The following is a 10843-nucleotide window of genomic DNA, read 5'->3' on the forward strand; positions in this document are numbered from 1 at the left end:
AAACATTCAAGGGAAGATGTTCTCATCCATCTTGGAATCTGGTCCAGTATTTTTCAATTCTGCCTCTCATTTTTTCATCACCATAACCCTGCGTTCCCAAATGTCAGTCTATGAAACGGCAATACTTCCAAATGATTTGGGGAGCTAGCTACAACATAGCCAGCCTGAAGTGGTGACTCAGTAGGTCTGGAGGAAAGTATAGAGAGCAGTACTTTCCTTTTTTATCCAATATTTCACATCCAGTATTTCCTAGAACACTGGTTAGAAAGCAGTACTTTTAACATGAGTCTGGGAATCACTGGTCTAGACTGTAGCAACATCCCTACTGGTCTTCCTTCTCTGGCTTAATAGTCTGACTACTATTTTTTGTCTGCTGACAGTTTTTGAGCTTCACCCATCCCTCTTGCCTTGGTGTCCAAAGACGGGCAGGCTAATAAGAAAACCTGGGTGCTCCATCTTTTTGACACCAGCAAGAAATTCCAACCATACAAGCCCCCACCTGTGTGCACAAACTCTCAGTTCAGCCCTGCCCCTTGCCTGACATAAAAACCCCAAGTCAGTCTCTCCCAATCCCAATGTCTCTCTTAGGACATTTAGGATCAGGGAAGGACGCCTGCCCTCTCCCAGCAGAAAGCCTCATCATGAAAGTATCAAACCTCTGCATATCCCCTTAGTGTATGTGCAACACCATCAGTTGACATCTGAAGAAAATTGTGGGTGTGAATCCATCTGCCTCTGCCAGGCAACCACACCATCTACTCTCTGGTCACTAAGGGAAGTTCTTCATACCACGGTTGGAGTCATCTTTCCAAAACATAGCTTTGCTCTACAGTATTTCTTGACTCGCACTACCTTCATTCCTAAAAATAGACAGATCTTGTAGGTCTCTTTTCATCTCATCAGCCTTATCTTTCCCAGGCCTCACCTATACCAGGGTGGTGGGAGCATATTCATAAGGAACAGTTAGTTTATTTCCTACATTGCCACTGCCTTCTTTCTGGTCTAATGGTGCAAAGCTATCACAAAGAGACCAGATCACTTCCACAATAGAAAACAATTTGAAAGCAATCCAGCAGAACTTGTTTTCCTGTGCTCTAAGAACAGACAATACTGGAAACGTGTGCGTGGAGAGGCTCTCGCAGCAGAGGGCATGGAAGGAGAGACAGGACAAAGGGAAGAGCCTCTGAATCAAGAGTCCTGGAGAGCTGAGAGGAATGCCCCCTTGGCCCCTCAACTATAGATACCTTCCATCCCACAAACCCCAGAATCAGCAGGAGGAAAAACTCCAATCCTCATAAGGCTTGGGGCATGAAAATTGAATCCTATCCCACAGGAACTAAAAAGAGTCTTTGAGGATTTCCCTGTGAGCCAAGCCAGGAGTGCCAGCGTGATGTTCATGGTGCCCGACTGCCTCAGGCACCATCAGGCTGCCCCCTCTACCAGGTATGACCTCTTCATTGATTTGCAAAACTCCACCCCTCCATCAAGGCCAGCTTCACCTCTGGGTGAAGTTTGGAGCTCCTCTAACTGAAAACCTCATGCTTCTTTCACTGTAATATTGTTGGTTTGCTTACGCCAGTGGGGCAACAGCTTCTGTGTGTGCAACTGTGTTTTAATTACACTACACACAAGGCATAAAGGGCTAGCAATATGCAATATGCCTGGCCCACCTTCTGCTATGCGTTTTGAATTTATTATCTTCCAGAATTCCTGTGATTTATTTAAATAATACTAGTCTATTGCACTGCATTATTAATATATCAAAAAGCACTCCTTTTTTCCCAAATACTTTTTTTTCTTTTTCTTTTTTTTTTAAAGATTTATTTATTTATTTATACAAGCACTGGGTACAGTCAGAGGCACGGGAGGGTGAGAGAATTCACCAGAGCCAGAACGGGGAACAGAACAGACAGACTAACGAAATACACTGCTGAGGGGAGCAGCAGGCGGCAGGAGAGGTCTGCGCACCATGTGGGACCCTCGCTGGTGGGCCGGGGATCGAACCGGAGCTGAAGAGGCTGCAGAGGCTGCAGGAAGCTTCGCAGTCTGGCGCTCAACCACTGCACCACCAGGGGAGGCCCCCCAAAGACTTTTTTTAAAAGCAGTTTCTAGTTTAAACAATGTTGAGAGGGCAGTACACAGATTTCCCGTGTACTTTTCTGCCCCTCCCACGTGAATAGCTTTCCCATTATGAATATATTTCACCACAGTGGCACGGGTGAATCTACACTAACACATCGTCATTGCCCAAAGGCAGTAATTTACCTTAGGGTCACACTTGGTGTGATACATTGTATGGGTTTGGACAAATGTTTAATGACATTCCATCATTATAATATCAAACAGAGTATTTTCATTGCCCCAAAATTCCTTTCTGTTCTGTCTATTCACCCTTCCCTCTGCCACTCCAAGCCCAGCAACTACTAATTTTTTCTAGTCTCCATAGTTTGTCTTTTTCATAATGTCAAAGAGTTGGAATCATATAGTATGTAGTCCTTTCAGATTGGCTTCTTTCAATTAATATGATGCATTTAAGCTTCCTCCATCTCTTTACGTGGCTTGAGAGATCATTTATTTTCAGCGCTGAAGAATATTCCATTGTCTGGATGTACCACACTTATTTATCCAGTTACCTACCTACTGAAAGACACATCAGCTGCTTCCAAGTTTTAGCAATTATGAATCAAGCTGCTCTAAGCATCCATGTGCAGGCTTCTGTGTGGGCATAAATTTCAGTTCTTTTCAGATAAGTACCAGGGAGTATAATTACTAGATCACATAGTAGATGTTTAATTTTTGTAATAACTGTCTTCCACAGAGACTATACCATTCTACATTCTCAACAATAATGTGTAGCATTCCCGTTGTCCCACATCCTGGTCAGCATTTGGTATCATCAGTGATCTGGGTGATGGCCATTTCTAACAGGTGTGTAGGGATATCTCACTGTTGTTTTAATTTGTAATTCCCTGATGACATGTAATATAGAACATAAAGCATGACTTTCCAACATAAGCATTGAAAAGATCATACTGAGTGTGGGCCCTTGTTTGCTCATTTCTGTTTTTTACAACTCTGAGAACCCTGAAGTGGCCTGTGGCTCTCTCGCCCTCCCACTGAGTCTGTGCATACATCAAAGTACTCTACAGAGAGTTCTGGAAAGAACAGCTGAGCAATTGCTCTTTTGTTTAAAATTGCTTTAAGATGGACCTATGCCAGAAGATGGTGGGTTTTGAATAGGAATACAAATTTGATACTTCTCCATTCCTCTCCATTCCTTGGTTACCAGGCACCAAATGCCCACACTTGCACCAAAAAGCATGTCTCTGCCTACTGACATGTCTCTGCTTGGAAGCTACCTCTTCCACGCATATTCCTCCCATGGCTACAGGACACCTGCAAGCTTCAGACTCCATGTACCTTGGACCATAGAAAGGTTTGAGGATCTGTTTTTTACCACCTGGGAAGCTTAGTAAAGTCCCCCTCCTTCTCTAAAAGCACAATTTCCTCTTTATAAAGGAGCGACTATAACATCTACCCTATTCACTTTGCAATAATGCTTTGAGTATTATATTGGAAAAATAGATTTAGAAATGCTTATAAACTGCCCAAGGGCCATGAAAATGGAAGCATTCTGCCATTACCTTCTCCTTTACAAGTGAATGAGTCAGACTTTGGTGTGGAGAATAGTTTCATGTAGATGCAAAAAATGTTTGGCATAGAAGGCACTCACTAGTCTATGAAACAAGAGCTTAATAACACAGAGTAATCAGCAAGTCCAGTCTTATAGTGTAGCCAGGCAAATTTTTTTTTGAGCTAATACTTCCTTTGGGAAGTGAAAAATAATTTCTTCCTTTGCTGTTATTTGAAATTTCAAATAAATAAGTAACAAATTAAATATCATGATTCCAATATGATCCCATACCCACCTCCCCAGCTGAAAGCTACTCTGGGGGGTATCAGCTATTTTCCCTTCATTTCCAAATGGTGGGGGGAAGGTGATATCTAACAGTCATTGAAATTTTACCACAGGCCAGGCTTATTAGAAATATTTCACAAGTGCTAGTTCAGCAGTTCATGAGGTATATACAGACATCCCCAATTTACATGGTTCAGTGTACAAATTTCCAACTTGACAATGGTATGAAAGCAATGTGCATGTGATCAAAAGTATACTTCAGGTTTGAATTTCAACCTCTCTCCAGGCTAGTAGCACGCAGGAGGCATTGGTGGCACTGAGCCTGCAGCTCCAACTCCCAGTCAGCCTTGCAATCATGATGATAAGCAACGGATACTTTACACTGTTTTTCCCTTGCAGCATTTACAAATTACATGAGATAGTCAATGTTTTGTTATACAATAGGCCTTGTGTTAGATGATTTTGCCCAAGTGTAGGGGCTCTGAGCATGTTTAAGGTAGGCAGGCTATGAAGTTCAGTAAGTTAGGTGCATTAAATGCATTTCCAACTTATAATATTTTTCAACTTATGATGGCTTGTAAGATGTAAGCCCATCATCAGTTAAGGAAGATCTGTGTTCTTACTCTCCCATTTTACAGATGAAAAACTGAGGCACAGAAAGTGTGATTTGCTCTGTATCCAGCTAGAGTGGCAGGGCTAAACTCTGAGTCCCTAAACTCTGACACCTAACATAAGACACAGCATTTGAATCCATTTCAAATGGATTCCAACAGGTTCAAGTGGATTCCATTGTCCCCATCCATGGAGACACCTTCAGGAGCAGCTACAGATTGAAATGCTGTAATATGAAGCCTGATGGGAACAGGGAGAGGCAGTGGCTCCCTGTAGAACAGCTTCTCTATTTCTATTTCTCTGGGGGGGCATTGCTTCTCAGGAGCCCCCCAACTTGTACCCACTCACAACACTATATAGCCCTCCTGTGTCTCCTCAAAATAAACTCACGAAGTAGGTTTATTTTTTTAATCAATGTTTATAAATGAGGAAACTAAAACCAGTGGGACTGACCTCAAGAACACAACTGGAAAGGCTGGGCTGAGCTCCAAATCCAGGTTCCTGTGGAGCCACAGTCTTTTCCCTTGGTGCTTCACCCCTGCCCAGAGAGAGCCTTTGAGATTCCAGGGCCATGCGGACACTTGTTCAAGGAGCTGAGAAGCTACTCTGGACTTCCATTTCCTCCAGCGGAACAGAGGTCATTTCTACTTTCCTAAGAACCCATCTCCCTTCAGGGGAACCAATCTTCACCCAGCCTGAAAGCTCAAAGACTTTTCTGAAAAATGTTTTTTTTTTTTTTTTTTTTTTTTTTTTTTTTTTTAAATAAATTTTATTGTTATATTCCCCATACAATTGCAGCCCCCCCATTCTGACCCCAATCCCTCCGCTCCCGCCCCCCTAAAAGTGTCTCTGGTTCATAGTTTTTTGTTGATTTTGATTTTCACTATCTTATAGTTATTCATTTTCCTGGTCCCTTATTTAAGTTTTCTAGATTCCTGCTATGAGTGAGACCATCCGGTATTTTTCTTTTTCTTTTTGGCTTATTTCGCTGAGCATGATCCCTTCCAGCACCATCCATGTTGCTGCAAATTGCATGTGTTTATCTTTTTTGAATGCTGAGTAATATTCCATGGTATATATGTACCACATCTTCTTGATCCAGTCATCTATTTTTGGGCATTTGGGTTGTTTCCAAAGCTTAGCTATTGTAAACAGTGCTGCTATAAACATAGGGGTGCAGGTGTTCTTTGGAATTGATGTTTCTGTGTCCTTTGGGTAAATACCTAGGAGTGGAATTGCTGGATCATATGGAAGCTCTATGTTTAGTAGGTCCAGAAATCTCCACACAGCTTTCCACAGTGGTTGGACCAGTTTGCACTCCCACCAACAGTGCAGAAGAGTTCCTTTTTCTCCACACCCTCGCCAACATTTGTTGTTGCTAGTTTTTTTAATATGTGCCATTCTCACTGGTGTAAGATGGTATCTCATGGTAGTTTTGATTTGCATTTCCCTGATGACAAGTGATGTTGAACATTTTTTCATATGCCTGTTGGCCATTTGCATTTCCTCTTCAGAGAAGTTTCTTTTAAGCTCTTCTGCCCATTTTTTGACTGGATTATTTTCTTTGCTGTTGTTGAGTCTGATCAGCTCTTTGCAGATTTTTGTGATCAGTCCTTTATCATTAGTGTTGGGTGCAAAAATGTTCTCCCAGTTGGTGGGGTTTCTCTTTGTTTTTGTTATTGTCTCTTTTGCTGTGCAAAAGCTCTTTAATTTGATGTAGTCCCAGCTGTTTATCTTTGCCTTCACTATCACTGCTTTGGGTGATGTGTCTGTAAAGATGTCTTTGATGTGCAAGTCACGTAGTGTTTCGCCTATATTTCCTTCTATATATTTTATGGTTTCAGGTCTTATGTCTAGTTCTTTAATCCATTTTGAGTTGATTTTTGTGTATGGTGTGAGGTGGTGGTCAAGCTTCATTCTTTTGCATGTAGCGACCCAGTTTTCCCAGCACCATTTATTGAACAAACTTTCTTTGCTCCAATGCATATTCTTTGCTCCTTTGTCAAAGATTAGTTGACCATAAATCTGTGGGTTTATTTCTGGATTTTCTATTCGATTCCATTGGTCTGTATGTCTGTTCTTGTTCCAATACCATGCAGTTTTGATGATTATGGCTTTGTAGTATAGTTTGAAGTCTGGGAGTCTGATGCCTCCATTCCCTTCTTTTTTTTTCAGGAGAGCTTTGGCTATTCGGGGTTTTTTGTGATTCCATATGAATTTCATCAATAATTGTTCTATTTCTTTGAAGAATGACATTGAAATTTTGATTGGAATAGCATTGAATCTGTATATTGCTTTTGGAAGGATGGCCATTTTAATAATGTTTATTCTTCCAATCCATGAGCAGGGGATGTCTCTCCATTTCTTTGTGTCTTCTTCTATTTCTTTTAACAGTGTTTTATAGTTTTCTTTGTATAGGTCCTTTACCTCTTTTGTTAGATTTATTCCCAAATATTTGATTTTTTTTGTTTCAATAACAAAAGGGATGGTCTTTTTGATTTCTTCTTCTTCAGATTTATTGTTTGTGTATAGGAAGGCTACTGACTTTTGCGTGTTGATTTTGTATCCTGCCACTTTACTGAACTGATTGATGAGTTGAATTAGCTTTTCTGTGGAGTTTTTGGGGTTCTCTATATATAATATCATATCGTCTGCAAATAGTGATAGTTTGACTTCTTCTTTTCCTATTTGGATTCCTTGGATGTCTTTCTCTTGTCTTATTGCCCTGGCTAGGACTTCCAGTATTATATTGAAAAGCAATGGTGAGAGTGGACATCCTTGTCTTGTTCCAGATCTTAATGGAATTGCTTTCAGCTTTTCACCATTGAGAATGATACTGGCTGTTGGCTTGTCATAGATGGCCTTTATGATGTTGAGGTATGTTCCTTGTATCCCAAGAATTTCAAGGGCTTTTATCATGAATGGGTGTTGCACTTTGTCGAAAGCTTTCTCAGCATCTATTGATATTATCATATGGTTTTTATATTTCTTTTTGTTGATGTGTTGGATAACATTGATTGATTTTCGGATGTTAAACCATCCTTGTGCCCCTGGAATGAATCCAACTTGGTCGTGGTGAATTATCTTATGGACACATTGTTGGATTCTGATAGCTAAAATTTTATTGAGGATTTTTGCATCAGTGTTCATTAGGGAGATTGGCCTGTAGTTTTCCTTTTTTGTGTTGTCCTTGTTCGGTTTTGGTATTAGTGTAATGTTGGCTTCATAAAACGTGTTTGGTATTGTCCCTTCCTTCTCAATTTTTTGGAAGAGTTTGTGAAGGATAGGCACTAATTCGTCTCTGAATGTTTGGTAGAATTCATTTGTAAATCCATCAGGTCCTGGGCTTTTGTTTTTGGGGAGGTTTTTTATTACCATTTCAATTTCGCTAATTGTAATTGGTCTGTTTAGGTGTTCTATTTCTTCTTTATCTAGCTTTGGGTGATTGTAGAGTTGTAGGAATTTGTCCATCTCCTCTAGATTGTTGAACTTGTTTCCATATAACTGTTCATAGTAGTTACAGATTATTCTTTTGATTTCTGCTGTGTCCGTTGTGATTTCTCCTCTTTCATTGATGATCCTGTTTATTTGTGCTTTCTCCCTTTTTTCCTTTGTGAGCCTGGCTAGGGGTTTGTCTATTTTATTGATTTTTTCAAAGAACCAGCTCTTGGTTTCATTGATCTTTTGGATTGTTTTTTTAGTTTCAATTTCATTTATTTCTGCTTTGGTTTTTATTATTTCTTTTCTTCTACTGGTTTTGGGGTTTTTTTGTTGTTCTTTTTCTAGATCTTTGAGCTTCGAGATTAGGTTGTTTCTTTGCGTTCTTTCTTGTTTCTTGATGTGAGCTTCTATTGCTATATATTTTCCTCTTATTACTGCTTTTGCTGCATCCCATACATTTAGGATATTGGTGTCCTCCTTGTCGTTCAATTCAAAAAATTTTTTAATTTCTTCTTTGATCTCCTCATTAGTCCAATGGTCTTCCAGTAGTGTGGTTTTTAATCTCCATGAGGTAGGAAAGTTCCTTGCCTTCTTTTTATGGTTTATTTCTAGTTTGATGCCTTCATGGTCAGAAAAGATGGTTGATATGATTTCAATCTTGGTGTATCTGTTGATGTTTGTCTTGTGCCCCAGTATGTGATCGATCCTGGAGAATGATCCGTGTGCGCTTGAGAAAAATGTGTACTCCGTTTTTTTGGGGTTTAGTGTTCTATAGATGTCTGTTAAGCCCAATTGCTCTAGGTCCTTATTTAGAGCTTTAGTTTCTTTACTTATTTTTTGTCTTGTTGATCTATCCATTGTTGATAGTGGTGTGTTGAAGTCTCCCACTACGTATGTGTTTTCTCTGATGTCTGTTTTCAGAGAGGACAACAGTTGTCTGATATATTTTGGTGCTCCTTCGTTTGGTGAGTATATGTTAATGAGTGTTATTTCTTCTTGAAGTATTGTCCCCTTGATCATAATGTAGTGACCATTGGGGTCTCTTTTTATCTTTTTGAGTTTGAAATCTGTTTTATCTGATATAAGTATAGCTGTTCCTGCTTTCTTTTTTGGTCCATTTGCTTGTAGGATTGTTTTCCATCCTTTAACTTTGAGCCTATTTTTATCTTTTGTAGCTAAATGTGTTTCCTGGAGACAGCAAAAGGTTGGGTTTTGTTTCTTAATCCAGGCTGCAACTCTGTGTCTTTTTATTGAAGAGTTTAGTCCATTTACATTCAGAGTTATTATTGATATGTTAACATCTGTATTTGCCATTGTGTTTGTCTTTCCTTTGATTTTATTTATTTATTCTTTTAATAACTTTTTTTTTTTGGCCTTCTTTCATTGTTATTCGTCCCTCTGAGGTTCTGGCTTTAGGACTCCTTGTAGTATTTTTTGGAGTGGGGGTTTAGTTGCAATGAAATTCCGGAGTTTCTGTTTGTCTGGAAAGGTCCATATTCTTTCTTCAAAGAGGAAGGAGAGCTTTGCGGGATAGAGTATTCTTGGTTGGCATCTGTTTTCTTGGAGTCTGTTGACTATGTCCCTCCACTCTCTCCTTGCCCGTAGTGTTTCTTCGGAGAAGTCTGATGTCAGCCTGATTGGTTTTCCTTTGAATGTTATCTGTTTCTTCCCTCTTGCCAGCTTCATTATTTTTTCCTTGTCCTGGATTCTTGGGAGCTTTACTATTATGTGTCTTGCTGTATTTTTCCTTTCGTCGTGGAAGTTTGGTGTTCTTCTTGCTTCTTGTATATCAATTTTCAGCTCCTTCTTCACATTTGGGAAGTTCTCTTCAATTATCTCTTTGAATATTTTCTCTGTTCCTACATCTCTCTCCTCTCCTTCTGGTATTCCTATAACTCTTATATTTCCTTTCCTCATGGAGTCAGATAGTTCCCGAAGTCTTTCTTCGTTCTTTTTCCTTCGTACTTCTCTTTCCTTTTCTGTTTTGGTTCTTTTTATTTCTATGTCTTCAAGATTACTTATTCGTTCTTCCATTTCATCTATTCTGCTTTCATTGCTTTTCCCAGAATTCTTTAGTTCTTCCATTAATTCTTTGATCTCCTGCATTTCTTTTACTTCCCTCTTTAGGGACTCAATTTCTTTCTTCTGACCATTGTTTTCCCTCTCTAGGGACTCAATTGCATTCTTCTGATCGTTGATTATTTTTCCCTTATCATTGTTTTCCTTTATGACTTCTGTCAGTTTTTTAATCACGGCAATTTTAAATTCTCTTTCTGGAAGGCTCAGAAATTCTTCCAAGTTATTGTCTTTGCAATCTGGGGGCTGGCTTTCTTTTTGTGGTGTGCTTTTTCTCTGGAGAGTTGCTAGGTTGCGTGTGGTTCTTCTCTTCCCTACTGTCTGTTTTCTAATTTGCCGTATGCGTTGGGACACTGTGTAGTTGGGACTGGCCGGCATCTTGGGTGGGCTTCTCTGTTCCCCTCTGGTTCTTCCAGGAGTCATCTGTCAGTTTCAAGCAGTCTTTACTGGAGAAAGGTCCCTGTTCTAAAATGCCGATGTAGGGACACACTCCCCTGTGCGCCTGGTCTGCCCCGGCGGTGGGTTCCTGCTCCCCTCTGGGCTTGGACTGCAGGCCAGAGGGGGTCTGGCGTGGGCGAACTTCCCCCGCTCACCTCTGGCTCCTGAGGAAGCCTTCTGCAGGTAGTCTTTACTGAAGAAATGTCCCTGTTCTAAAATGGTGATGTGGGACACACTCCCTGCGTGTCTGGTCTCAGGCACACTCTTCTGCGCACCTGGTCTGCCCCGGCTGTGGGTGCTCGCTCTCCCTGTGGGCTCAGACTACTTGTTCGGAAGGGGCCCGGTGTGGGCAAACTC

Source organism: Talpa europaea, assembly GCF_964194135.1.
Source record: "Talpa europaea genome assembly, chromosome: 7".
Classification (NCBI taxonomy): domain Eukaryota; kingdom Metazoa; phylum Chordata; class Mammalia; order Eulipotyphla; family Talpidae; genus Talpa; species Talpa europaea.